The 25,677-nt window shown below is 41.3% G+C and overlaps 1 long non-coding RNA gene across 3 annotated transcripts in view; it reads right to left on the reverse strand.

The window, feature by feature from the left end:
* LOC104975179 (uncharacterized) overlaps window positions 1-25,677 on the reverse strand; it is a 108,101-nt gene that overhangs the window by 31,891 nt on the left and 50,533 nt on the right. For 2 of the 3 annotated variants that reach the window (XR_009491903.1, XR_009491902.1), the window contains exon 4: window positions 1,944-2,021. This is a non-coding gene — a long non-coding RNA (uncharacterized lncRNA). Of the gene's footprint in view, window positions 1-1,943; window positions 2,022-16,278; window positions 16,642-25,677 lie in introns of those variants that run through there. The other variant, XR_003031198.2, reaches the window with a different exon arrangement.

The following is a 25,677-nucleotide window of genomic DNA, read 5'->3' on the forward strand; positions in this document are numbered from 1 at the left end:
GAGTCAGGACTCCTGGGGCCCCTAATACAGCTCCTGAGCAGATGTGTACCCCTGGGCAAGTCACCCAGGTGCCCAGTTCTATCGGACGCAACATGAAAGGGCTTGACTCTTCCAGCACTAAGTGCTTCTCTGGCTCTTTCTTCCTATCCGGAAAGAAGAGTTCCACAGTCCACTACCTGGAGAAATCGTTATGTCAGACGTCTGAAGGAAGTGCTTATTCCTCTTAACCTTCACCCTTTCAGAAAAGGGGGGACCTTCCACCAACAATTCTGTTCTTCTGTCCACTGACTCCCGTCATCGTCACCTCCCTCTCTAGGGAGTTCCCAGAAAGGCTGTATCCTGGGTCTAGTGCATGGAAATACTATGCTATAAAGGTGGCATGCAGGCGCCACCAACTCTCAGTGCAGCCCACCTGCCAGCAAGTAGGCAGGGCTGCACTTTGTGCTCCTGCTCTCAGGCAGAAAGCATATCAGGTCAGGCTGCAGCTCTGCCTCCAAGGGAAAACCTAGAGACACAGACGTTCTGTCTGGCAGTTACCATCTACAGCCCTCCAGGTAACCGGCTGGCTAAACAGACCCCAGAGTTTAAACTTGGGGTGTGGGGAAGAGGAAGAAGCATGATGCCCCATTATAATATCAAGATCAGTCTGTATATTCCAGCAGTTTCAGTGGGGCCAAACTGGGGGTTCATAAGCTGATCCTGGAATTTGATCTTCCTCAAGTTCCTTGTATCTGTTTGCCACTGCTTGAAAAAAAAAGGTTAATTTGCATCCCAAAACCTCAAATACAGAACCAAAATCTGGAAGAAAAACCAGCTCAGGATCAGGCATAACCTCCTCATCAAACTGTTAGTGTGAAAATGAGAGAATGAAGGGATCAGAAGAGAGATGGGAGAAAAGTGGATGGCAGAACTGAAGCAACATTATACAATTAAGCTCTGGGAGAAAGAGAGCTAAATTAAAAATAAGAATGCCAAACTGAACTTCAGGGTCTCAGGAGAGACTGAGATATGGGTCAGTAAACCAAAGACCAGCCAGGGATGTGTTCTGGTTCCCAGAGCACCAGTACACAAGTAAACAGACTGGGGGTAAGAGCTATAACTTTGTTTATGGGGCTGCACTGGGAAGTGGGAGGGCAGGATGGACAGGTGCCTATACACCCTTGCACCTGAAATCAAATGCCACCATCACCAGACTGTAGACAAAGCTAAACCATATACGCCCTCAGGTTTTCAAAGAGCAGAACAGATATCATAATAGCAACAACAGGGTTGTTGGGAGCATTTAATGAGATAATCCATGTAAATTCCTAGCACACCTAGTGCTCTGAAAACACCATGGTCCCCTCCTATCACTAGATGGTAGGTTCCAAGAGGCCAGGAGCCATAACTCGATTTGCTAATTGGTGGATCCCCAAAGCCTAACATAGTATCTCAGAGAATATTTACTATTGGTGCTGACACTATGGTATTAGAGAAGAGACTGGAAGAAACATTAGTTCCCTCTTCATCCTCCCCAGATCACTTTCCCCCTCATTGAAGCAAGCTAAATACATAGCAGAGGGACAGCAGTGAATTTCCCCCACTACTTCAGGAATCACCACTGTAGAGGCAAATGGAAGCCAATCTAAACTAACCCAGCTGAAGTCTCGGTCTGACTCTCATTCCCCAGACAGGGCCAGCAAGGCAGCATACTACACACTGCCTTTATTTGACTGATATGATTTGATCTGATTAATTCTATTCCATTTGATTGATTTTCAAATCCCTTTCTTATTTTCACTCCAAGTTCCCCAAAATGCAAGCGAGAGAGAACAACCACATTCTAGGAGACAACTTTAATATTAGAATAAGTGCATTCACTTGGTTGAGAGGGGCTGGAGAAGAGGCCTCTATTGGAATAAAGACTAAAAGAAGAAATGCTTTTTCCAATTTAGATAACTTACTTTTTTGAGAAGAAAATTTATCCACTTTCTTATATCCAGACTAAACAGTTGGCGATGAGGGGTTTTGGTTCTGGACTCCTGCCAATTAGAAGGAAAATTTAGTATTATTTGTGGTAGAACAGAGCTAGTACCCTGATTAAATTCCCATTATCATTTAGGACCTGGATTCTAGGTAGGCGACATACAAACTCTTGACTGTTCACACTAATTCACTATCTTGTAGCCCCCCAGTTGCCATGATCACACAAAGACTTTGGTGGCCAGGACCCAGGTGACCACCTCCAGGCTGGCGTAGCATCAGGAGCATCTTGGATGATTAACAGATGTTCAGTCAAGTTTAAACATTGAGGTTGTCTGTCTAGACAGCTAGTCAAACTTCTTCACATGTCCCAAGAGCCCTGCCCTGACTCTCCCTGGCTCCAGCTGTGGGGATGATTGACATTTTGGACCTCTTAGAGACATACACTTTCTAAACATGAGTCTTGAAGTGAGGGAATGGGGAACTGAATGAGGACTGCAGGGCCCCACTAGTGAAGGAACTAGTTTCAAACCCCTCAGCCTGTGGCTGAATATGACCTCGAGTCTCGGTCTGTGGACACTAAGACCAGTGCTGTTCCCATTAAATGACATGAATATTGATAAATACCTTACCTTTTCCTCACACTTAACAAAGTCTGTGAAAACAGAATTTAATAATCCACTTCTGCATCTGCCAGTGGGCATTACAGGCACTTACAGGTTTCTACCCTTTAGAAGCACATATTTTTAAAATGTCAACAACTGTCCAGGAGGCAGTTCAGTTCAGTTCAGTCGCTCAGTCTTGTCCGACTCTAAGCGACCCCATGAATCGCAGCATGCCAGGCCTCCCTGTCCATCACCAACTCCCGGAGTTCACTCAGACTCATGTCCATTGAGTCAGTGATGCCATCCAGCCATCTCATCCTCTGTCGTCCCCTTCTCCTCCTGCCCCCAATCCCTCCTGGCATCAGAGTCTTTTCCAATGAGTCAACTCTTCTCATCAGGTGGCCAAAGTACTGGAGTTTCAGCTTTAGCATCATTCCTTCCAAAGAAATCCCAGGGCTGATCTCCTTCAGAATGGACTAGTTGGATCTCCTTGCAGTCCAAGGGACTCTCAAGAGTCTTCTCCAACACCACAGTTCAAAAGCATCAATTCTTTGGCACTCAGCCTTCTTCACAGTCCAACTCTCACATCCATACACGAGCACGGGAAAAACCACAGCCTTGACTAGACGGACCTTTGTTGGCAAAGTAATGTCTCTGCTTTTGAATATGCTATCTAGGTTGGTCATAACTTTCCTTCCAAGGAGTAAGCATCTTTTAATTTCATGGCTGCAGTCACCATCTGCAGTGATTTTGGAACCCCAAAAATAAAATCTGACACTGTTTCCACTGTTTCCCCATCTATTTCCCATGAAGTGATGGGACCAGATGCCGTGATCTTTGTTTTCTGAATGTTGAGCTTTAAGCCAACTTTTTCACTCTCCACTTTCACTTTCATCAAGAAGCTTTTTAGTTCCTCTTCACTTTTCACCATAAGGGTGGTGTCATCTGCATATCTGAGGTTATTGATATGTCTCCCGGCAATCTTGATTCCAGCTTGTGTTTCTTCCAGTCCAGAGTTTCTCATGATGTTCTCTGCATATAAGTTAAATAAGCAGGGTGATAATAGACAGCCTTGACATACTCCTTTTCCTATTTGGAACCAGTCTGTTGTTCCATGTCCAGTTCTAACTGTTGCTTCCTGACCTGCATACAGATTTCTCAAGAGGCAGGTCAGGTGGTCTGCCTCTTGAGAAATTCTTTCAGAATTTTCCACAGTTTATTGTGATCCACACAGTCAAAGGCTTTGGCATAGTCAATAAAGCAGAAATAGATGTTTTTCTGGAACTCTCTTGCTTTTTCCATGATCCAGTGGATGTTGGCAATCTGATCTCTGGTTCCTCTGCCTTTTCTAAAACCAGCTTGAAAATCTGGAAGTTCATGGTTCACATATTGCTGAAGCCTGGCTTGGAGAATTTTGAGCATTACTTTACTACCATGTGAGATGAGTGCAATTGTGCGGTAGTTTTAGCATTCTTTGGCATTGCCTTTCTTTGGGATTGGAATGAAAACTGACCTTTTCCAGTTCTGAGGCCACTGCTGAGTTTTCCAAATGTGCTGGCATATTGAGTGCAGCACTTTCACAGCATCATCTTTCAGGATTTGAAAAAGCTCACCTGGAATTCCATCACCTCCACTAGCTTTGTTCGTAGTGATGCTTTCTAAGGCCCACTTGACTTCACATTCCAGGATGTCTGGCTCTAGGTGAGTGATCACACCATCGTGATTATCTGGGTCGTGAAGATCTTTTTTGTACAGTTCTTCTGTGTATTCTTGCCACCTCTTCTGAATATCTTCTGCTTCTGTTAGGTCCATACCATTTCTGTCCTTTATCGAACCCATCTTTGCATGAAATATCCCCTTGGTATCTCTAATTTTCCTGAAGAGATCTCTAATCTTTCCCATTCTGTTGCTTTCCTCTATTTCTTTGCATTGATCGCTGAGGAAGGCTTTCGTATCTCTTCTTGCTATTCTTTGGAACTCTGCATTCAGATGCTTATATCTTTCCTTTTCTCCTTTGCTTTTCACTTCTCTTCTTTTCACTTCTCTTCTTTTCACAGGTATTTGTAAGGAGGCAGTTAGCTTTAAGCATATGAAAATAATAATGCTGGGAAAGACTGAAGGCAAAAGGAGAGGGGGATAACAGAGGATAAGATGGTTAGATAGCATCATCCGCTCAATGGACATGAATTTGAGCCAACTCCAGGAGATAGTGGAGGACAGAGGAGCCTGGCATACTGCAGTCCATGGGGTCAGAAAGAGTCAAACACAAATTAGGGACAGAACAACAACAGTATGAATATAAATTCTGTATTAGTTAGTGAGGGCTACTGTAACAAAGTATCACAGACTGCATGGCTTAAACAATACAAGTTAGTATCTCATAGTTCTGGAGACTAGAAGTTCAAGGTGTTATCTGGGTAAGGCTGATTTTTTCTGGGGGCTGTGAGGGAAGGATCTGTTTCAGGCCTCTCTTCTTGTTAGTAGATGGTTGTCTTCTACGTCTCTTCACATCATCTTCCCACCATGCATACATGTCTGTGTGTTCAAATGGTCCCATTTTATAAAGACATGAGTCATACTGGATTAGGAGCCACACTTAGTAAAAGACCCTATCTCCAAATCGCAACACATTCTGAGGTACTAGGGGTTAAGACTTCAGCGTAAATTCAAGGGGGAACACAACTGAACCAATAACAAACTCTAAATCAGTTTTTCCCAAATTTTGACTATTTGTGTATGTATCATCACATACCTTTGCTATATTCATATACCATCTATACAATTAACCCCTTAAGACTTAAAAATCAACCTGGCTTAGCAAAATAGATTTATTGTAAAAGGTAACTTTATCTCTTATATAAATAATAAACCAATGCTTCTCTACTATACATTAAAACTATTATTATGATTAAAAAGTTCACATACCACCCTGCCTGATGGGCTTTAGTCCATGGGGTCACAAAGAGTTGGACACAACTCAGTGACTAAGCACACACGCATGCGTAGCACTTAACATTTTCTCACATACCACCATTCGTAGGCATATCATACTTGAAGTAACATCATACGTGAAGTAACACAAATCCAAATGGCTTGTGAGTGGGTTTGCGTATGTTCAATGTGAGTTGAGGTTTTGTGGGTATTTATTAAATAAGACAAATCTCATTTAAGAGGCAATAGTTCTGCAACTCCAAATCAATTCTTGGTATCTTGCAGCCTCAGAGAAACAGTCCATCTAATTTTCTGTATGGTAAAGTTCCAAGAAAATCCTAAAATGGGAAAACAGGATTGGGGTCTCTAGGAATTTGCTGCAAGTGACACATAGGAGAGCTGCAGAATAATTTTGAAAAGATAAATTAGGGTGGGATCATGTACCTTCCACCCTGCAGCTCATTGGCTATATGGTTTCTGAATGAATTATTGAAACTTCTGCTGTGAAAGGCTTGGAGTGGAGTAAGTTGATTTTAAGGGAAGTAGTGGGGAAGTATATCATCCCATAGTCTTCCCAGTTCATGTCCTAGACATTAGATCACAAGAAAAATTCTCTAGAATAGGAATAAATGGGGCCCAGGGGCCCCTCCCACTCCTATGATAGATACAACCAGTTTTCCATGGGTCTCCTTACTCCTGAGCCCTTAAGAATCTTAAAATCCTTGCCAACACACCACTCCAGGAAGCCACTGTCAACTACAGAGAGGAAAACCACAGGCCAGCTCTTTGGTTCAGGGTGCTTTCTCTGGCCTCCACAAGGGCCAGTCCTATAAAGTAATAGGAAAAGGTCTTCACCACCCTTTTCTCCCATGTTTTCTTCTTAGCCTTCAGGACTCAGTTGAAATGCATGTCTCCAAGAACACCTTTCTATAGATACAAAATAAGAGATCTAAATAAATGTTTTAATGCCTCCCATTATTCTCTATATCAAATAGTTATTTGATTCCTTTATATCATTTACTATGACTTATAATTACTATTTGCTTAAGTACTTATTATTTTAATAGTCTTGCTTACATTCAAGGAATGTAAGTTCCTTGAAAGTAAGGGTTATATTGGTCTTATTCATCATTCTATCACTACCATACACTAAGCACTCAATAAATACTTCTTGAAAGAAAAATAGAAAGGAAAAATGAAAGGGGGAAAATGATAAAGCAAGGGGAGGGAAGAGAAAAGAAAGAAAAAAGGGGAGATGGAAGAGGAGGGGAGGGGCGAAGAGAGAGTGTTCTAAGCCATTGACAATTCGCCATAATATGTAGTTGCATGTGATTGATCACCAGTTAATGTGGTGAGTGAGGTATTCCTCTCTGTGGGTCATACAGTGAAGCTACCTTTCCTCTTCTCAAAACCTTGCTTCTCAAATAGGAATATCCCCTTCTTAGAAGTACTGGCAGTGGGGGAGGAATGGGAGACTTTTGCCATCCTCTCTACTTTTCTGGTTCTCCCCTGTGAGAAGTGATTTATCTGCTTGATGAGGTGATCAGACTCTAGCATCAAGTGTCTACCAATTGCTATGGTGCAGGGTAATGATTTGAATGTTTGCTTGGGCTCATTCTCCACACTTCTCTCTTGGTCCCCTGACCTCAGCAGGATGTGAGGATGGCTGTGTTCATCCATGTGACTGGCTGGTGGAGTGTCTGCTGGGCAGATCTACTTTCTTCAAGTTTATCCCAAGGTCTAGACTTGGGGGTAAAAAAATAGAACACTCACTAGACACTGTCAGGTCACATCATTCTACATTTTTACCAATTATGATTTGGATATTTTGAGCCCTATATAACTTGGATATCTATTTCTTGAAAGACTTATAACTCAGAGGGGAAAAGAGTGAATTTGATTACCCCCTCAGAAAACCTAATATGAAAAGACAAAGATATTGCATGATACCAGCTTGACTTTGCAGTACTAGAATCCTAGCTGGCAGAACATGCAGCCTTTTTTGGCAGGCTAACAAATGTTCCAAGATCACTCTTGGCATCATGCTTCCTCTCCAGACTCTTTCTAAGCTTATAATAAGAGCCCTACAACACCTAGTAGATCAGAAACATAACAGACATGGAGAGAAAAGGCCTGCGGAGCTGGGTGAGGTCATTTCAGAGGGAGCCTGGTTCACCGCAGGATGGCTTTGTATGATGAGACCCCCATTAGGATGGAGGTCAGGCCCTCTCACAGCAGATGTCCTGTCAGATTCTGAGAATTTTAGCACAAAAGAGGAACGGTGCTGCAGTGGCTTGCTGCAGCAATTCATGGGACGTGGGAACACTTCTTGGTGGTTAGGGATTTACAAATGCTTTTAGGTATGGATACCATCCATGTCTGCAAAGATGCAGAGAGCTGTTCATACAGAAGAGTTTGCTTTTATTGTTCCAGATGTGAAACGCTCCTTTAGAGACATAAGAGAGAGACTGAGGATATTTCATAGAGAGAAGAAAGTGATTTTTAAAACAGAGGCAGGGATATTCTTTTTTAAAGGATCTACATTAATTTGTGGCATTAAGGAGCCCACAAAAAAGGAAATTTTACCCCTCTGAAACAGCTCAGTCCATGACCCACTTCACCCTCAAACCTTGCCTGATTATTGCCGAAAGTAGTGGATTCCCTGACCTCTTATCCTCATGGGACTCAGCCTGTCCCATCCCATTGGCACTTTTCATGTACTGTTTAGGGGGGTCAGTCTTCCCAGTTAGATTGTCAACTTTTTAAAGAAGGGAATTACATTTATGTCTTACACATCTTAATATTATCATAGCATCTAGCATCTTGTCCTAAATACATTAGAAACAAATTTAATAGTTTGAATTTTTTTATTTCTAAAAAGAGGTCACATTAATGAATTTCACATTTGCAGTGTTCCCGCCACAGGCTGGGAACTATTCTGGGGTTTGAAGCTGCCATTATGTTGTGGATAATGAAGATAAAACTAATAACACCAATATGAACAACAGTTATCATAGGTAAGAGTTATTAAGTTTTTATCACACTAGGTCAAGCACCACTTTAAGCCTTTTACATATATTATCTCATTTAATCCTCATTCCATCACTAGGAGGTGGTTATTACTAAGCTTATTTCTCAAGAAATAAGAACACTGAAGCGCAGAAAGAATACATGAAACAGGGTCCCTGTCCTAGAGTAGTTCACAGACTGGTGGGGAGTCAAAACGTAAAGTGGTGATGATAATATTCATAATACTAATAATACTCATAATTCGAATATACTTTTAAGTGAAAATTGGAAGACCATACATAAGAAAAAAGAAGTGTGTCAACTATATGAATAGGGTGTATATGTGTAAGCAAGAGATAAGATGAAATTAAGCATAATAAGGCATCAGAATTAGATGAATATTTCTTTTCTTCAGAATGCAATGAGTATGATCCAGTGGTGTTGATTAATGTTTAACAATGAGATTTCCAGGTGTAGTCTCTGATGAATGTTGTTTGATATTTTCACTTACATTAATGAGTAAGATGAAACTGAAATAAATAATAAGAACATATGTCAAAACTTCATTTGTCTGTAAAGGATGAGTAACTTCTTTGTTAAATCAGATAATAGTTTTCAAACACTGGAAGAACATCTCATCAATTTTCTTCAGCTATTCACAATGCAAAAAGACCACATAAACAACACACAAGTTAAACCTGCATTACTGACTTTTCTCTGTCATTTTGTTACAAATAGAAAAGGGGTTAGCAAACTACAGTCCATGGGTTCCTATTTTTATAAAGTTCATTAGCTCATTGCTTCCCCCCCACCCCATTTTTAAAGGGTTATAAGGAAGAAAGAGGAGGAGAAAGAGGGAGAAGAGAAGAAAGAGGAGGGAGAAGAGGAGGAGGAAGTTATGAAGTGGAGGACGGGCAGAGGGGAGGAGGAAGAAGAGAAGCAACAGTAACAAAGCCTAAAATATTTATTATCTGTGTCTTTATAGAAAGAGTTTGCCAACTCTTGGACTATATAATCAACAAAACAATAAATTATGCCTTGATTTTGTAGCATTGCTGATTTCTATAGTGCAAATATTCCCTCTGTGGCTGATCTCAAGCTAACACTACAATGCAAAGTTGAGAGGAGATGTACAGTCAGGCACCATCATACAGTATTTCCACCACATGGAAGTAATAAACATAGATTATCTCAATAGCATTGAGAATCAGAAAGTGCAGTAAAATAATTAGGGAGGGATGAGTTTTGAGTATTTATTATGTTAAAAGGTAATTTTATTTTATTGTAAATTTATAGAATTTTTTCTTTTTATAATTCTTGCTTTTTAAAATTCATGAAACTTTAACAACTTCCTTTTGCAAAATAAAAGAAGCTGACTCCAGCACACTACAGTGTGATCACAGAAGTAGCTGGTTGCCCATGATGTTAAAGTTGATGCCACAATGACCCATGTACTCCTGTAAAGTAACAAAAGTCTAACCAGCAGAACCTGCTAGTGCAGTTCAGTTCAGTCACTCAGTCATGTCCAACTCTTTGCAACCCCATGGACTGCAGTACACCAGGCTTCCCTGTCCATCACCAACTCCCAGAGCTTGCTCAAACTCATATCCATTGAGTCAGTGATGTCATCCAACCATCTCATCCTCTGTTGTCCCCTTCACCTCCCACCTTAATCTTTCCTCACTTCAGGGTCTTTTCCAATGAGTCAGTTCTTTGCATCAGGTGGACAAAGTATTGGAGTTTCAGCTTCACCATCAGTTCTTCCAATGAATATTCAGGACTGATTTCCTTTGAGAGTATCTTGTTGGATCTCCTTGCAGTCCAAGGGACTCTCAAGAGTTCTTCAACACCACAGTTCAAAAGCATCAATTCTTCGGCACTCTGCTTTCTTTATGATCCAGCTCTCATATCCATACATGACTACTGGAAAACCCACAGCTTTGACTAAACAGACCTTTGTTGGCAAAGTGTTGTCTCTGCTTTTTAATATGCTGTCTAGGTTGGTTATAGTTTTTCTTCCAAGGAGCAAGAGTCATTTAATTTCATGGCTGCAGTCACCATCTGCAGGGATTTTGGGGCCCAAGAAAGTAAAATCTATCAGTTTCCATTGTTTCCCCATTTATTTGCCATGAAGTGATGGAACCGGATGCCATGATCTTTGTTTTTTGAATGTTGTGTTTTAAGCCAGCTTTTTCACTCCCCTCTTTCTCTTTCATCAAGAGGCTCTTTAGTTCTTCTTCACTTTCTGCCATAAGGGTGGTGTCATCTGCATATCTGAGGTTATTGATATTTCTCCCGGCAATCTTGATTCCACCTTGTACTTCATTCAACTCAGCATGTCACATGATATATTCTCCATATAAGTACTCTGCATATAGAACATGCTAAGAATACCCTTTATGAGGATGTTCATTACAGCCTTGTTTATAATTGTGAAAAAATAAAAATATCTAAATATCCACTGGTAGGAGAACAGATAAATAAAACATTGTATAGTTGTATTATAGAATATTTACATTGTGGAATTCCTATTATGCTACAATGGTAATGCATTATCTATCCCTACATGCATCAACATAGATAGATTTCAAAACCAAAATTGTGAAAAGGAAATGTCAGAAAAATATGTACAAATGATGCAATTTATGTTGATTAAAAACAAAGGATACAACCTGTATATTGTCTATAGCATATCAAGTGTGATAAAGGTATCAAATCATAGAGGAGAAAGATGATCCCCTAAGTGTGATATTAGTTGCCTCTACAGGGTAGGACGGAGAAGGCAATGGCACCCCACTCCAGTACTCTTGCCTGGAAAATCCATGGACGGAGGAGCCTGGTAGGCTGCAGTCCATGGGGTCGCTAGAGTCGGACACGACTAAGTGACTTCACTTTCACTTTTCACTTTCATGCATTGGAGAAGGAAATGGCAACCCACTCCAGTGTTCTTGCCTGCAGAATCCCAGGGACAGGGAAGCCTGGTGGGCTGCTGCCTCTGGGGTCGCACAGAGTCAGACACGACTGAAGTGACTTAGCAGCAGCAACAGGGTAGGAAGAACAAGCCTCCCCAAAGTATCCATTATGGGTTTTAGACTGATCATTCATTGTATAGAAAATGTTTTATGTATGTGTTCCTAAACAATATGTTGTTTCATTTTGTTTTTATGAACTTTTTTTTAAATTTTATTATTATTACTTTTTTTTTTTTACTTTACAACATTGTATTGGTTTTGCCATACATCAACATGCATCCGCCACAGGTGTACACGTGTTCCCCATCCTGAACCCCCCTCCCACCTCCCTCCCCATACCATCCCTCCGGGTCATCCCAGTGCACCAGCCCCAAGCTTCCTGTATCCTGCATTGAACCTGGACTAGCATGAACTGTATATAAATGTATACCTGATGTCATCTTCAGTGACTTTTTTCACCACATTACTGCTTCAATATGTAAACAGCTGTTTGACAAAGACTGATTGGTCTGATAATACAAGTAACCGTGAGGATTTGGCGCAACCTGAACTGTGTGTTGTAGTATAAATTATTATAAACACTTTGGAAAACAACTGGATGCTATTTTGTAATCTTGAACAAATGCACGTACTATATGCACCAACCTACCACACACTTGTACCGGAAGACACAGGCAAATGCACAAATGTTTATAGAGCATGCTCGTAACAGCAAATACTCGAGGTGAAGTATTTTTGATCTTGGGGATTATTAATAAACTGTAATTCTGAACTATGCAACACATTATTTGTTGTGGAAAAGAGATGAAAAAATAGTTTTTATCTGTCATTAATAGCAAAGTAATTTGGATTTGTTCTAGGCTAAAGTATAGCCTTTGTAATTGTATCATATATTTAGGCTGCTGCTGCTGCTGCTAAGTCGCTTCAGTCGTGTCCAACTCTGTGCGACCCCAGAGACAGCAGCCCACCAGGCTCCCCCGTCCCTGGGATTCTCCAGGCAAGAACACTGGAGTGGGTTGCCATTTCCTTCTCCAGTGCATGAGAGTGAAAAGTTTAAGTGAAATCGCTCAGTCGTGTCCGACTCTTAATGACCCCATGGACTGCAGCCAACCAGGTTCCTCCATCCATGGGATTTTCCAGGCAAGAGTACTGGAGTGGGGTGCCATATTTAGGCTAAACACTTTTAAAAAGCCAATTTCTAACTCTTAGAAGTCAATGGGATTGATGTCATCATAAATTCATAGCAAGGTCTCTGTATTCTTTTGTAATAGGTTGGAAAGGGTGGGAGAAGTGATGCTAGAGGCAGATAGACGGGAAATGCACAGCTTTTCCCCTCTATCAGAGTTTCAGAACCCTGATCATCACCACACCCAACCCCATCTGTCTCCATCTATTGAGCATCAAAGTTTATCTCCTCTGCAGAGAACCATGTTTGTTGAGTCTGAGAAACAATTAGATTAAATTTTTGGCACCTATTTAAAAGCATAGAAATTTTGAATTCATGTTCAACTTCGAAGGATTTCTTCCTTGGAAGAACAACTAAAAGAAATTTGAGATTTGAACTTCCCCTCCAAAAATGATTATTTTGTAAAGAAGAATAATTCTTTACAGACTCTTTCCCCCCCCACACACACAGGTTTTCTTTTCAGACTCTTTAAAACGAGCCACATAAGCCCAGAATTCCAAAATCACTGTTTCCTCAGTGACTACTCTGTGGTTAAAATGCAACACAGAGAAAAATACATGTACAAATGTATCAAGTGTTAACAGTAGAAAAGATCTTCCAATTTGCAAAACAAAATAAAAAGCTCAGTCATTAGTGAACACCCACCTAGCTCCCATCCTTCCTCAATCCCAGCTGGCCCCAGCATGCACAAGAAGTCCCTGCGGGCAATCCTATGATTCCACCAGAAAAGTTAACCCTGTTAAGTGTCAGAGGTTAAGTGACCTGCTCATGATCTTTGGGTGAGCGTCAGGGTCATGACAAGAACCCAGTTCTGAGGGAAATCTCTGCACCTGCTTTCCCAGCAGTTTTTACATATAGTTCTATGAATGGGAAATGCTTTGTTTGTATTTGTTGCTTTGTCTCCACTGTTCATAAAAATGCTTTGAGACCCCTTCTTTGACTTGACTTCTTGAGTGATACTGTTTGCATTTTAATCAAATGAAAAGGGGAGCACGACAGCTCACCCAATAATCCCACCATGCCATGTACAAGGAGAATACCAATTACCAGTCTTAATACCAGTTAGATATTCACCTGTCAGTAACTTCCTTCCTGATAACACTTCCTGCAGATTCTGTAGGCAGCTGGCTGGGTTCCAAGTTCCACAGAGTGGCCGTGGGAAGCTTTTCACAAACTTGGGCCCCTCCATCCCCTGCCCTCTTTGTCCCCATCCAAGCACAGCCAGAGACGTGCAGCAGTCTTCTAAGCACCAACTGTGGAGAGGCACTTGCAGGGCTTCATAAAAAATGGCAAGAGAATGCTTCTGCTCACTCTAAGGACTTGAGCTTTTTGCAAATAAATGAGAAATTCTCATTGTCCTAGAGAAGAAGATACTTACTGCCTTCCCTCTAACTCATCTCTCTCTCTCTCTCTCTCTCTCTCTCTCTCTCTCACACACACATACACACACACACACACACACACTCGCAGACTGCACCTAAACAGTTCTTCAAGATGTTAATACCTTTACTCAGGTTTGACAAAACGCTGCATTCCAACAGTTTCTGTGGTTGAAAGAGAAAGACATTTCCCAAAAGGCAAAGGTACATTATCGTGGGAAAGGGAGGAAGAGGAAACTGTACCTTAGGGAACTCCTGCAAAATTCAGAGTGATGCTTTGAAGTCAGGACAAATTGATAATTTACCTCTCACTTAACCAATCTGAATATTCATTGCATTCTGATACACTACAGGTAAAGAAGTGTGTAAACTTAACAACCCATTCCAGGAGGGATGTGTGCATCACACATGGGGCAAAATCAAGGAAAGAGAAGGCTGCTACCCTAGTTCTTCAGAAGAAAGATTCTCAATACCCCCACCAGGCTGTAGCACCATACCCTCAGATGGCCCTCAAAACAAGCTGAGGAGCCTGTCCTGGGGGCTGCTCTGGGCTGTATCTCAGCACATATCCTGTATTACGTGTTGCCTTCTTTTCTCCTCAGTGCTTCCAACATGCTAGTGAATTAACCAGAAGCAAAAGGGATTCAAAGCTGGTCCTTTGAGGGGAGGGAAAAGGCTGGGAGTGGATATCAAAAGGCAAAGATGGAAATAATGATGTTCTTGGGCTATAGAGAAGTACATTTGCAACTGTCTGCAGAAACATTTCTTACAGGAACCCTCAAGAAAAATTCACTGGTTGAGACTTGAGCAAGGAAGCTTTTTCCACAGAATGGGTGTCTAGGTTATTCCTGGCAAGATCTCTGTGCATGGGTAGATTCATTCTCAAAGAAAGAATGGTTCCCACAGCTCTAGATTTACAACCCATGTTGATAAACTCCTTGAAGACTGGGGTCCCAACTCTTTCATTCTCAGTGCTTCAATTCCCACATTCAGAAGAAGGTGAAAATGACTTCCTCACAGTTTTTGTGACTAAATAATATACCATCGGAGAAGGCAATGGCACCCCACTCCAGTACTCTTGCCTGGAAAATCCCATGGACAGAGGAGCCTGGAAGGCTGCAGTCCATGGAATCGCTGAGGGTCGAACCCAACTGAGCAACTTCACTTTCACTTTTCACTTTCATGCATTGGAGAAGGAAATGGCACCCCACTCCAGTGTTCTTGCCTGGAGAATCCCAGGGACGGGGGAGCCTGGAGGGCTGCAGTCCATGGGGTCGCTAAGAGTCGGACATGACTGAGCGACTTCACTTTCACTTTTCACTTTCATGCATTGGAGAAGGAAATGGCAACCCACTCCAGTGTTCTTGCCTGGAGAATCCCAGGGACGGGGGAGCCTGGTGGGCTGCCGTCTATGGGGTTGCAGAGTCGGACACAACTGAAGTGACTCAGCAGTAGCAATATACCATCAGTGACAATGCTCCAAAAAAGGAGCCATGTAAATGGATCATCCGTGAGCTAGAGCAGGAGTTTTGAGTTCTGATGTCCCAGATACATCTCAGTGAACCAAGAGCAGCATCCTGTTGTGTCGAGGAGGCAGTCACCTTAAACAGCCAGCCAGACGACAGGAAGGCAAGCCTGCTTTCAGAGAATGTGCAGTAAGTGCTTCACGTCATGCTGGGCATCTTCTATCCCCCATCTCATTTAGCTGTTGCAAAACCTCTGCAAGAATACTTGTTACTATCCCTGCTTAACAGGGAGGAAACAGATGAGGAACCAGGCTGAGACTGAGAAGGTCTGTCAGGTGAAGACAGCTGGTAACGACTGCTGTTTCTGTAAGAGGTTACCAACAACAGGTGCTCACTTTCAGCCTCTCTCCCAGTGAGAGCATTTTTGTGTGCCCTAATTCTGGCCCATAAGACCTAAGCAGGATCTGCTGGGATTCTATGAAGATTGTACTCCCTAATTAAAGGTATGCAGGAGGAATCATCTCACTTTTCCTCATTGCATATCCTTATTTCTTCCTGTGACCTCTGGAATCATTAAAGCTCTTCCATGGTCATGGTGGCTCACATTATCAATTCAGAAAATGCTTGTGGGCCAGTCATGATACGGTAGTCCTTCGCCACTGAATTAACCAACAGGAAAAGCTAGCCTCTGGGTATCTCCTCATGTTAAAAAAATGCCTTTGGCATTCCTTGGTATTTACCCAAAGGAGCAGAAAACTTAAGTCCATGTAAAAACTTACACACAGACATTTACAGCAGTTTTATTCATAATTGTCAAAACTTAGAAGAAACCATGTGTAGAATCTTTTGTGTTGCTGGAAGAGGGCATCTGCTATGACCAGTGTGTTCTCTTGGCAAAACTCTCTTAGCCTTTGCCCTGCTTCAGTCTGTACTTCAAGGCCAAATTTGACTGTTACTCCAGGTGTTTCTTGACTTCCTACTTTTGCATTCCAGTCCCCTATAATGAAAAGGACATCTTTTTTGGGGTGTTAATTCTAGAAGGTCTTGTAGGTCTTCACAGAACTGTTCAGCTTCTTCAGCATTACTGGTTGGGTCATAAACTTGGATTACTGTGGTATTAAATGGTTTGTCCTGGAAATGAACAGAGATCATTCTGTCATTTTTGAGATTGCATCCAAGTATTGCATTTCAGACTCTTTTGTTGACTATGATGGCTACTCCATTTCTTCTAAGGGATTCTTGCCCACATTAGTAGATATAATGCTCATCAGAGTTAAATTTACCCATTCCAGTCCAATTTAGTTCGCTGATTCCTAAAATGTCGATGTTTACTCTTGCCATCTCCTGTTTGACCACTTCCAATTTGCCTTGATTCATGGACCTAACATTCCAGGTTCCTATGCAATATTACTCTTTACAGCACTGGACTTTGCTTCTATCTCCAGTCACATCCACAACTGGGTATTGTCTTTGCTTTGGCTCTATCTCTTCATTTTTCTGGAGTTATTTCTCCACTGATCTCCAGTAGCATATTGTGCACCTACTGACCTGGGGAATTCATCTTTCAGCTCTATACAGTAAGCAAAAACAAGACTGGGAGCTGACTGTGGCTCAGATCATGAACTCCTTATTACCAAATTCAGACTTAAATTGAAGAAAGTAGGGAAAACCACTAGACCATCCAGGTATGACCTAAATCAAATCCCTTATGATTATACAGTGGAAGTAAAAAATAGATTCAAGGGATTAGATCTGAGAGACAGAGTGCCTGAGGACAGGACATTGTACAGGAGACAGGGATCAAAACCATCCCCATGGAAAAGAAATGCAAAAAAGCAAAATGGTTATTTGAGGAGGCCTTAAAAATAGCTGAGAAAAGAAGAGAAAAAAAAAAAAAAAAAACAAAGGAGAAAAGGAAAGATATACCCATTTGAATGCAGAGTTCCAAAGAATATCAAGGAGAGACAAGAAAGCCTTCCTCAGTGATCAGTGCAAAGAAATAGAGGAAAACAATACAATGAGAAAGACTAGAGATCTCTTCAAGAAAATTAGAGATACCAAGGGAACATTTCACGCAAAGATGGGCACAGAAATGGTATGGACCTAACAGAAGCAGAAGATATTAAGAAGAGGTGGCAAGAATACACAGAAGAACTGTACAAAAAAGATGTTCATGACCCAGATAATCACGATGATATGGTCACACCTAGAGCCAGACATGCTGGAATTCAAAGTCAAGTGGGCCTTAGAAAGTGTCACTATGAACAAAGCTAGTGGAGGTGATGGAACTCCAGTTGAGCTATTTCAAATCTAAAAAATGATGCTGGTAAAGTGCTGCACTCAACATGCCAACAAATTTGGAAAACTCAGCAGATGCCACAGGACTGGAAAAGGTCAGTTTTCATTCCAATCCCAAAGAAAGGCAATGCCATAGAATATTCAAACAACTGCACAATTGCACTCATCTCACATGCTAGTAAAGTAATGCTCAAAATTCTCCAAGCCAGGCATCAACAGTACGTGAACCATGAACTTCCAGATGTTCAAGCTGGATTTAGAAAAGGCAGATGAACCAGAGCTCAAATTGCCAACATCCGTTGGATCATAGAAAAAGCAAGAGAGTTCCAGAAAAACATCTATTTCTGCTTCATTGACTATGCCAAAGCCTTTGACTGTGTGCATTGCAACAAACTGGAAAATTCTTAGAGATATGGGAATACCAGACCACCTTACCTGCCTCCTGAGAAATCTGTATGCAGGTCAGGAAGCAACAGTTAGAATTGGACATGGAACAACAGACTGGTTCCAAATAGGGAAAGGAGTACATCAAGGCTGTATATTGTTACCCTGCTTATTTAACTTATATGCATAGTACATCATGAGAAATGCTGGACTGACTGAAGCACAAGCTGGAAATAAGACTGCTGGGAGAAATATCAATAACCTGAGATAGGCAGATGACACCACCCTTATGGCAGAAAGTGAAGAAGAACTAAAAAGCCTCTTGATGAAAGTGAAAGAGGAGAGTGAAAATGGTGGCATAAAACTCAACATTCAGAAAACTAAGATCATGGCATCTGATCCCATAACTTCAAGGTAAATAGATGGGGAAACAATGGAAACAGTGGCTGACTTTATTTTTGGGGACTCCAAAATCATTGCAGATGGTGACACTTGCTCCTTGGAAGAAAAGTTACGATCAACCTAGACAGCATATTAAAAAGCAGAGACATTACTTTGCCAACAAAGGTCCATCTAGTCAAAGCTCCGTTTTTCCTTGTTCTCATGTATGGATGTGAGAGTTGGACTATAAAGAATGCTGAGCATTAAAGAATTGATGCTTTTGAACTGTGGTGTTGGAGAAGACTCTTGAGAGTCCCTTGGACTGCAAGGAGATCAAACCAGTCCATCCTAAAGGAGATCAGTTCTGAATATTCACTGAAGGCCTAACACCGAAGCTGAAATTCCAAAACTTTGGCCACCTTATGTGAAGAACTAAGTCATTGGAAAAGACCCTGATGCTGGGAAAGATTGAAGGTGGGATGAGAAGGGGACGACAAAGGATATCAAGGTTGGATGACATCACCAACTCAATGGACATAAGTTTGAGTAAGCTCCAGGAGCTGGTGCTGGACAGGAAGGGCTGGTGTGCTGCAGCCCATGGGGTCGAAGAGTCGGACACGACTGAGTGACTGAACTGAATTGAAGAAGCAACCAAGATGTCCCTTAGTGGTGAACGAATGCATAAACTGTAGAACATTCAGACAATGTAATATTATTTAGGGTGAAAAAGTAATGAGCTATCAAGCATAAAGAGACATGGAGGAACCTTCAATGCATTTACTAAGTGAAAGAAGTCTGAAAAGGCTGCACAGTCTATGGTTCCAACTATATGATATGCTAGAAAAGGAAAAACTATGGGAACAGTGAAATACCAATGCAAGAGGTGGAGGTAGGGTAGAGGGAGGGATATGTGGCGTACCGAGGATGTTTTAGGACAGTGAAAGTATTCTGTGTGACACTATAATGGCGGGTACATGTCATTATGCATTTGTCCAAACCCAGAGAATATACAACCCTAAGCGTGAACCCCAATGTAAACTATGAAGTTTGATATAGGCATGCCAAGAGAAAGGAGGTCTCTCTTTTCCTTTGGATCTAAGTTATTAAGATTAGGACTAACTGCCATTTCTCTCACTATGTGTAAAAAACCTGGCTGAGATCATCTAGTGGGAACCAAAGCCAAGAGGTTAGAAAAAGAAAAAAACACCTTAATATCATTTGATACCCTCGATTAGATTGCTCCTGAAGTCCTTCTCTGGACTCTTCTCTGGATGATCTCAACAACATCATCCATTAATTTTTCTTTTGTGTCAATGCCAATTTGAGTTCTATTTCTGTCTCATGCTACCAAATGGATACCATCTAATTCACCCAAATCATCCAGGAGAGGTATTTTTTTCATTTCTATTGTGTTGGCCAAAAAGTTCATTCTGGTTTTTCTGTAACATGTTATGGAAAAACTCAAACAAACATTTTGGCCAACCCAGTAAATGGAGGCTTGGATCAGGAAAACGTATGGAATTCCTTAGAGATAATGAAAGTCCAACCCTAGAATCTCTGACCCAAGACTCACTCGATTTGGATAAAAATTCCAATTTGAGGGACTTCCCTGGTAGTCCAGTAGATAAGACTCCACACTCCCAATGGCAGGGGCCTGGGTTTGATCCCTAGTCAGGGAATTAAGATCCTACACGCTGCACCTAGGCCTGAGCATTGCAACTACTGGGCCCAAGTGCCGCCACGAAGGGCCAGCACAGCCAAAACAAATAATAACTAAACAAGCAAATAAATAAACAAATGTGTGTGTGTGTATTCAGTTGTGCAGGACTCTGCGATCCCATGGTCTGTAGCCAGGCAGGCTGCTCTATCCATGGCATTTCCCAGGCAAGAATACTGGAGTGGGTTGCCATTTCCTTCTCCAAAATTAATCAATCAAGCACTAAAAGTAAGTTCTTTTTTTAAAATTCAGATTTTGTTTCTTCACGTTGCTGTTGTTCAGTCACTAAATCGTGTCCAACTCTCAGTGACCCTTCACGTGGGAACTTCTCAAACACTGCTGTTTTTCAGAGTTTGCACTCGCTCCTGGGCTACTATGGGGTGACCTCCCCACCCAGTCAAGTCCTACCTCCAGGCCCCTACACCAACATCAGCCCACTTGGAGGTGCAGGAGGGGGCAGTGGAGCAACAGAGGCCCAGTTGGCAGTCTTGAGGGAACCCTTCCTAGCCCCTGTGCCTCATCAACTTCACAGTATACTGAGCTGATTTATGAGAAAAGGTTATTAAAGCATGTAAGAGCTCCTGCTGGAGAGAAAATTATCTGTATAAACAAAGTGTTATTACGGGAATCAGGGAAGCCACATGCGGGAAAGGTCATTAAAATAAGGAAAAACTGGCATATCAATCTCTTCTAAATCACTGAACTCGCCTGAGATAAGTTAAGTATCTTTATATCTCACATGTTTCTTTTTGATCATTAGTCTTTCCAGCTCAGAAGGAGACATTCTCAGATGCTAAACTGTTGAGCAGTTTAAATTAGAGGGAATTTCTAAGAAATAAGTTGTGAAGTTGCCTTTTTGAAGGAGGGCTCAATTAGAGACTGCCTTGTAATACAAAGCAGGCATTTGAATCTCCATAGTGTTATTTTCTCTCCTACAAATGAAAGACTAATTTTTTTCCTTTGCTTCATTTGACAAGATTTGATGTTTTCCATTCTTTTTCCTAACAAGGAGGAATGCACAAACAGTCACCCTGTATACAGTGGTGTACTTCACAAAAATGATTTTCAGGCTTCGGGTTAAGAAAACAAATCCCCTTAGTAGATTAATTTGTATTAAAAAAAATTTGAGTTAGGGCCAGATTCCTCCCATGGAAATCATATTAGTAAACAGTTGGTTCCATTAAGATGTTTTACTCAAGTTTGGTTCTCTGAGCCAGATTTCTTTGTTCTTAATGAGGGGTTTTGACAGCCCAGCTCAGACTACTGATCTATATTCTTCAAGCATGTGAGCCATATAATGAGTCCTTGATTTCTCTTTTATTCATTCTTTGGAACTTTAATTCTGGAATTCAGAGACAATAATATTATATCTAAATGTTCTCAAAAGTTTTGTTTGCAGTGTACAATTACGTGCAGTTAAGTATTGGTATAAAGATATTATGATGGCATTTCAGTCAGGGGCCCTAGCACTACCTGAATTCTTGCCTTGGGCACACCACTACTTCTTTTATAACGTTTCCAAGGGAGATATTAAACAAAGGAAGCAAAACACAGGGGCTTTAACCCCAAATGCCAAAGTAGAATTCAAGCATGCTGGGCTCAAATCCATAGAGATCTCCTGAGGCCAAGTGAGACAGGTTTGAATGGACTAGAAGCAAGTAGAAAGCCTATTCTGTCTCAACAAAGCCTGGCGAATTTGAGTGCTTATCTCTGCAAAGTTTTTAGTGCCTAAGCCTGAACTGGAATTCTTAGGATCTGGTGATGAAGAAGCATTGAAAGAGAGATGGCTAGATTCTCCCCCAGTGTAGTGGGACCAGGCCAGAATATCACCCCAAAGGAGAAAAGATGAATTCTTAAATCATGTAGTGATCCACCCAAAGTGGTCCCTTTTTGCAGGTGGAGGGAAGTGGCTATAATGAAAAAGAGGAGTCAAAAACCCCTTCTCCATTTTTAGAAAACAAAATGTGAAAAATTTTTATGCCTTAGCATTGTGTATTTTAACATACAGACATATAGACTTGACTCATGTAGGAAATTCTCTCTAATTAGCATTAGTGTTGTCTTTTATATAATGCTAGACATAATTAGTCATCCAACATAATGAGCTTGGTCTGAATTTTAGTATGTACTAGAGTCCTCAATGTTGTCAAGTCACTAAGTCATGTCCAACTCTTTGTGACCCCATGGACTGCCACACACCAGCCTTCCTGTACTTCACTATCTCCTGGAGTTTGCTCAAACTCTTGTCCATTGAGCCAATGATGCCATTCAACTATCTCATCCTTTGTCACACGGTTCTCTTCCTGAACATCTCATCCTCTGTAACCCTATTCTCCTCCCGCCCTCAATCTTTCCCAGCATCAGGGTCTTTTCCAATGAGTTGGCTCTTCTCATCAGGTGGCCAAAGTATTGCAGCTTCAGCTTCAGCATAAGTCCTTCCAATGAATATTCAGGACTGATTTCTTTTAGGATTGACTGGTTTGCTTTCCTTGCTGTCCAAGGGACTCTTCTCTAACTCCATAGTTCAAAAGCATCAATCCTTCAGTGCTTAGCCTTCTTTCCGGTCCACCTCTCACATCCATACATGACTACTGGAAAAACCATAGCTTTGACTAATTGGACCTTTGTTGGCAAAGTGATGTCTCTGCTTTTTAATATGCTGTCTAGGTTGGTCATAACTTTTCTCCTAAGGAGCAAGTGTCTTTTAATTTCATGGCTGCAGTCACCATCTGCAGTGACTTTGGAGCCCAAGAAAATAAAATCTGTCACTATTTCCACTTTTTCCCCTTCTATTTGCCATGACGTGATGGGACCATATGCCATGATCTTCGTTTTTTGAATGTTGAGTTTTAAGCCAGCTTTTTCACTCTCCTCTTTCACCTTCATCAAGAGGCTCTTTAGTTCCTCTTCATTTTCTGTCATTAGAGTGGTATCATCTGCATATCTGAGGTTGATGATATTTCTGAGGTTTGTCAAATCACAAACTGGAATAAACATTGCTGGGAGAAATACCAACAACCTCAGAGTTCTCATAGTTATACTCAAAGTCCTCCAAATACATTTAAAAGCATTCATCATTGTGCTGTCTATAATCTTTGTATCTTTTTTCTAGTATCTATATCCTAATTTCCTCCACTTTCAACCTATGTGCTTCTAGTGAAATTGACTCTAACTTTAACTCAAGAATGGGATGAATGACTTGGACCTGGCCAAAGTCCTGCATCCAGATGGCATCAGTAATCCAATCAAAGACGAACACATGGGCTTACCCAGTCCAATCAGAGTTGACCCCTGACTATTCCTTGGAAATTCTAGGATAAAGATGCTCACTTTTTTCTGATCGATTTCAACACAGAAGCATGCAGCTCCAAGAGCTGACAACAGTCACCATTCAAGCATGAGAAGAGAGCCAACAAGAATGGAGGTAACACCAAGGCAACACAGCTGAGAAATGTGTAGAGAAAAAGTAAAGTCCGGAGACAACTTTTGAGTCTTGGATCAAGTCATATCTGAAGCTGGTATGTCTTTGAATTACTTGATTTACAAGAGCCAATAACTTATTTGACATGTGTAAGACAATTTGGGTTGAATTTTTGTCTTTTGTAGACTTAAAAAATGCCATAAATGATACACATATGTGCATTTCATAAACATTACCCAGGATAAAATAACACTAGAGGATAAAGATACTTCTATAAATTCACACACTAATAATAAAATTTAGATCTAAAATGTGTGAGTACTTAACGTAGGCCAGACATTATTGTAACTTCATTCTATGTTTAACTCATTTAATTCTAACAAAAAATCCAATAAGTGAATGCTATTATTTTCCCCTTTACATATGGAAAATGTGACATAATGAAGGAAAGATGGAGCTTAAATACTAACCCAGGCAATCAGAACCCAGAGTTTGTATACATAACTACTATATTCTACTGCTAAGACCTCCCCAAAAGATACTTTCAATGCTCATCACCTATAAAGGTGTGTACTTGAGAGATGAGGGTCATTTTATGATGTAACAATCAAAAAGTGGCCTTAAGATGAATATGAAGACCCTCAAACAAAGATATACATGTATTTAATCTTCAATAAGATTTGAGCCCAAGAAGCAATTTCCATATTAAGAGAATGGCCTTAAACACCAGTCTTTTCAGCTGTGGGCACAGAAACAGGTGTTTTGAAGTCAGTCTCTCTCTGTCTCTCTCTCTCTCTGTGGAATGGCCAGTGAGGAATGGGCAGAAATCAGGATATGGAGCTGCTGCTGCTAATCACTTCAGTCATGTCTGACTCTGTGTGACCCCATAGATGGCAGCCCACCAGGCTCCCCCGGGCCCCTGGGTTCTCCAGGCAAGAACACTGGAGTAGGTTGCCATTTCCTTCTCCAATGCATGAAAGGGGAAAGTGAAAGTGAAGTTGCTCAGTCGTGTCCAACTCCTAGCGACCCCATGGACTGCAGCCTACCAGGCTCCTCCATCCATGGGATTTTCCAGGCAAGAGTACTAGAGTGGGTTGCCACTGCCTTCTCCGAGGATATGGAGCAATGGAGTACAAAATCTATGGTTTCAATTTCCAGTTGGCTTGACAATTCTCAGGGGCAGGGGTGATAGCTCTTGATCCCTGTTATGGGCTAAATTGCTTCACCCTCTAAATTTATGTACTGAAACCCTAATCTCCAGTACTTCAGAAAAGGACTGTATTTGGAGACGGGACCTTTAAAACGGTTATTAGGTTAAAATAAAGCTGTTAGAGTGGGCTTGAGTCCAATCTGATTAGTGTCCTAATTAGAAGAGATTAGGACAAACAGACACCAAGGACACACACACAGAAAGAGGACCAAGTGAGAGGACACAGCAAGAAGACAGCCACTGCAAAGGCAAGAGAGAGGCCTTAGAGGAGACCAAACCTGCAACACCTTGGTCTCGGACTGCTAGTCTCCAGAACCATGAGAAAAATACATTTCTGTTTTTCAAGCCGCCCAGTCTATGGTATTTCATTGTGACAACTCTAGCAAACTAAGTCTCTGAGAGTTCAGGGTAAAAGATATATTCGAACACCCTGTGCGTAGCAGCTTTATATCTACCTGGGTAGAGTTTATTAAAAGCTGGGCAAACGCCATGGTTCCCAGCCAGATGGAGAACTGGAATGCTGAACAGAATGCCTAGGTAAAAGCCAAACAGTAGTGACAGACCAATGGGCCATGTTTGACGAGCAATGGATCAGATATCCAGCTTAAAATCGTAGCTCTGCTACTAACTAGCTATGTGACCCTGTGCATGTTTTTAACCACTGAGTTGCTTCATCCATAAGGATCCCTATCTCGTGGCTATTGCAAGGATTAAATGAAAAGAAGTAATATATGAAAAACAGTACAGTTACAAAGC

The sequence above is a fragment of the Bos taurus genome, chromosome 20 (genome assembly GCF_002263795.3).
Source record: "Bos taurus isolate L1 Dominette 01449 registration number 42190680 breed Hereford chromosome 20, ARS-UCD2.0, whole genome shotgun sequence".
Taxonomy (NCBI): Eukaryota; Metazoa; Chordata; class Mammalia; order Artiodactyla; family Bovidae; genus Bos; species Bos taurus.